Genomic DNA, 5043 nt, shown 5'->3' on the forward strand with positions numbered 1-5043 from the left:
CTAACTGCACGGCTAACTTAGCTAACTGGCTAACGTATGAGTAGGAATTCAACAGGCAGCTGTTTTTGTAGTAGAGTTTTTTCAGAGCCAACAACTAGCGGCCATTAGCGACGCTACATCTAAAAAAAAAAAAAAAAGACTTTCTCTTCTCATGTTTCTAAAAAACAGCCCAGTCCCCTTTTTTTTCTTCCTCGTAATACCTCGACGGCATCACAAGTTCATTTTGCTAAAAGGCTGGCACACACGCGGCGAGATGTGTCTTTTTGCAAGAGCAAAGTAAAATCTCTGCGGATCATCATGATGCTGAAAGAACGAGACAAAAAGGGAATAATGAAAATAGAAAGGCAGAGAGAGGGAATAATGATAGGCCTGCTGCTGATGGAGGTCTGGAGGTAGAGACAGATGGATGCAGAGGTTTCTCTCTCTCTCTGTCTCGTCCTCCCTCCCTCCCCCCTCTCCACTCTTTCTCCCTCTCTCCGTCTCTTTTTCTCCCCCCTTTCTCCTCTTTCTCTTTTTCCTCCACTCTCTCTCCATCAAGATACCATTATTCAGGACATTAGCGAAGAAGAGCTAAAAGCTCTCACTGTCGAGGAGGGTCCCAGGGTCCTTTCTGAGAGCTGTGACGCAAGCACACACACATGCACACACACACACACACACGCGCACACACACACACACACACACACACACACACACGCACACACACACATTGGCGACTAGAAGTACCATATAGTATAGGTGAAGAGGTAAGAGGTGGTAAAAAGGTCTTATTGCAGACATTACCAGGTATCTAGGCTCCTCTCCTCTGTGGCCAAAAACATGACAGACATTAGCTGACACAAAGAAAAAACAATAAAGCGGCACACGCCCGGCAGCCACCGCGTCCTCGTCGGATTACTTATACTTTGTGAACTTTGGTGCGCATCATCTTCTCTCTTTGCTTCCTCCTGACGCTCTCACAGTGCCTTGAATAATGCGTAAAAATACCATGAAAATCGAGAACCGTAAACACTTCTACAGCAGCGTGACAGATTCTTGAGACGGCGGCCAAGCCAGAGACCGCTGTTCAAGACTGTGTTTAGACGTTTCTAAACGTGAAAACACTGGAAATTCGAACCAAGGTGTTGGGATGTTATTAAGCTGTGTTTGTGGGGAAATAAAGTTGTTTCAGGACAAATAAAAATGGTATTTGTAATGAGAAGTTTGGACAGTTTCCAGCTGAGCCAAATGTGATCTGTTCCTGACTGAAACCAGACCACGAGCAAGGCACTGACGAAACATAAACATGGAAACTGAACCTGAAGAAGACTTGAAGTTGCAACGTAAAGAAATAGAAAAGTTTCAACACATCTGACGTTTGCAGAAACGTACATTGCTCGACTTTGCGTTGAAGTTGTTTTAAAAAGTTTTATGTTTTGTCTCGACTTCCTTCCTCGCTCTCTGATTTACCATCTTGACGTTTCCCCTGGAAGTTAAAGCGACAGGCGACCAAATGTTTATTAAATTGAGTTCGAACAATGTTGGAAACACTCTGGACAATGTACCAACATGTGAAAATGTTAAATATTATGTAAAATATTCAAATATACCTCAATTCTGCCACTCAGTTGGACGTTTCTCACCTCAGATATGAGCAGAGGGCTGATTGTGACTTTATTCCAGGTCAGTTAGACGTTAACGAGGATGTTGCATTAGTGTTTGATATTGAATGATCTGATTTAGTTTAGTTTGACGTCTTCCAATCAATAAAAACGGTCACTTTCCACCATTGTTGTGAACCTGATACTGCTTGTACATTAACTCGCAGGCCTCTGAAAGTTCATCTCTGACATTATTTCCCAAACTTGGCTCTTTAACTTCTCCTAATTATTCCATTTCCTGAGCTCGGGGACTTGGAGGATTTTCATAATTCATCAGCCTCCTTTTCCCCCCTTTTCTTTTTTTTTTCTCCTCTTCTTCTCCCACCACAATTACTGTAGTACAAAACCATCAAAATTATTCATCTGTTCCCTTTTTTTCAATTTACCATTCTGTCTTTCAGTCGCTGTAATTCATGTGTGTTTTTCTTTCTTTTTATCAGTCCTATGGAGCTCTACACTGCTCATGTATTTATTCATGCTTTTCTGCCTCTGATGGGCGACATGGACGGAGCTGAATAGAGCCGGTGTGTGTGTGTTTGTGTGTGTGTGTGTGTGTGTGTGTGTGTGTGTGTAGACCTCCTCCATTGTGTTGATTCTAAGAGAAGGTCTTAATCTAGCCACTGCCATTACCGCTGTTGAGACCTCCAGCCTCCATCTCCCCTCTTGCCCTGATGTTGTGCCCAGCCACGGAGGCCCTTTAGTGGGCCGGCTGGCAAGCCAGATCAGGGTCTTGGGTCTGGGGCTTGGCCTGGATCCCTGGTCCTCATCCTCTAGCACCGACGACAATGAAGCCTCCGTCCTGGCCTCCGACTTGGCCCCCGAAGCCGCCTTCCTGGCTCGGGGCCTGGATGGATGGAGGGGCGGTGGGAGGGGGGAAGAAAGCCTGTAGCTGGGTGTGCAGTGGAGTGAGGAGAGGTGGAGAGGCTAACAATGCTATCAGAGAGCTGGCGTCCGTCTCTCAAACACACACACACAAACACGTACGACCGCGTTTGTCTTTTATTTATCAGCAGCGCTTCACACATAGACGGCAACAAAGGAAGAAAGGCGGCGAGCAGAAAGGACGGGGTCAGAATCAGAGAGGCGAGAAAAGTGGCGGACAGAAAAAGAGAAACGGAGCTGAAGGGCTGCTTAAAGAAAAAATCTGAAGAACCATAAAGAGACGCGACGGAGACGGAGAGTTGAGGAGAAAACAGAGGGAGCACAATGTGAATAAAAGAGGAGGGGGAGAGAAAAAAAAAAGCCGGCAGTGTTTTCCACCAGTTCTGTTGGCCGGAGCCTCTGTGACATTGTCAGGCCTTTCTGGATCCCCATGGAAACAAAAAAAAAAAAAATCAACATGTTTGCTCGAAATGCTTTCATTAACGCCTTGTAGCCGAGCCAAAATTGTTCGGAAAAAAAAACCCCGCGACGAGGGACGAGGAGATGCCGAATAAAAATCCCCAACACAAATAATGCAAACAAACAAAGGATAAAAAGAGCGAGAACAAACTTAAAAAGCAGTTCTCTTCCTCTTTTTTTCGTCATCTACTCATTGACCCGTGTCGTTTTTTTTGTACACAATGCAGACAGGCAGACTTTCAGGACGTTTTTTTTTTTTTTTTTCCGTCGCCATCACTTTGGGGATCAAACTGTGCTCGGTGTAATAAACGTGGCCCGTATTTGCAGGGGGTATTATAATGATAGCCTCTGGCACGTTAGAAATAAGCTCTGGACGGACGCAGCTTAAACAAACAGCAGCGGCTGAGTTTGCCGACTTGTTTCATAAAAAAAAATCACAAAAGATAAAAATGAATTAACCTTTGAGCACCCTTGTTTACGACCAACTTTTTGTATAATACCCCCCAAAAAATCTAAATGAGCTCGATGTGATTAACATTTTTGCAGCCATTATATGTAATAATAACGTAAATACAATACAGAGCTGACCCCCCCTCCTCGTGCTAGACCGCTGAAACAAGCCGAGTATAATCGAGAAAGGAGAAAGTAGGACATCTGTGTGTGTGTCCGCGGTCGCACACACACACACACACACAGCTCTGGCATAACGACAATCAATTAAAGCTTCCTCTTCTCCTCTCCTTTAATTGAAATTGAATTACAGAGTTTTACCTCCCGCCCCTTCAACTCCGCACGTAAGGAAACGCCCGGGGGCGCCGAGCCGAAGCCGAGCCGCGCTCCCATTTAACCGCCGAAGAAGTTTAAGGTAAAAGTAATAAGGCCGTTAGGGTTTAAAGCACGGAGACGCACACACGAGCTAAAGTAACGGCGTAATTAAATGGTGAAGCTCAGCCGAGCTGAAGTAAACATGTCTAGAAGGAACGTATTTAAGATCGTGACGCCAACGAACACACACAACATCGCGGCGGCGTTGAGAGAATACAGCGTTTTGTTCCATGACATGTTTCAACGCAGTGTGGTTCAGTCACGCTCTAAATTTTTGGTTATTATTGTAAAATTGCTCATGATTAGTCGTTATCTGAGTCGCTGCTTTGAGTAGCAGCAAACACTCAACACAGGATATTTATTGTAAACGAGCCTCGCTGTAAATTTGCTCCGTTAGGCGCCAAATTAATGGTGGTAAGTCTGAAGAAATGCCAGCTGACAGTTTTAAGACAAAGATGTACAAAAGATGATTCGCAGTCTTTTGTTTTGGGGTTAAAAATAAAGATTTACTCTGGAAATATTCTCAAAAAATCTCAACTGTATCAATAAAAACAAGTTTGATTTATTATTAGGGAGGTTTCTAAAGGGTTCAGTCACATCCTCATCCAAACACTTCCTGTAGCGTCCTGATTGGTTGGCTGATGGTCCAATGAAATGTCTCCTCAGGTCTGGTTCTCCTTAAAGGTCAGAGGTCACTGGGTCTCCAACACAAGTCCAAAGAACCTTTTATCAAACCATCAAAATGTTTAAGACAGAATTTAGTTTATGATATATTCCTGTGAGTTCAATTAAACAATGTACAATAATAACACTTTTGTAGTTTGCCTACATTTACCAGCAAAAAAAGCAAAAATACAAATATCCAAATCCCAAGGTCGGAAGACAAATACCTCCCCATCGTACGAATATCCCAGTAATCCCAGACTAATTGAATAATTGGATTGAATAATAACTCACAAAGGATGAAAATAAATTAACCTTGGAGCACATTTTATGATTTATTCATTCATCTATCAATGGCTGTGAGCAACTTTTAGTAAAACAGGAAATAAAACTCAATTGAAAGCTGATTTAAAGGTCCCGGGTGTGAAGTTTAGAGGCACCAAGCAGTGAGGTCAAAGACCAACTCAACACCCCTCGTCTGCTGTGGCCTTTAAATGGAATCACACAAAGAAACAACCTGTGAAAGGCCGTCATTAGAGCTTAAGTTTGTCTATTCTGGGCTACTGTAGAATTG

Source organism: Sparus aurata, chromosome 24 (genome assembly GCF_900880675.1).
Source record: "Sparus aurata chromosome 24, fSpaAur1.1, whole genome shotgun sequence".
NCBI classification, from domain to species: domain Eukaryota; kingdom Metazoa; phylum Chordata; class Actinopteri; order Spariformes; family Sparidae; genus Sparus; species Sparus aurata.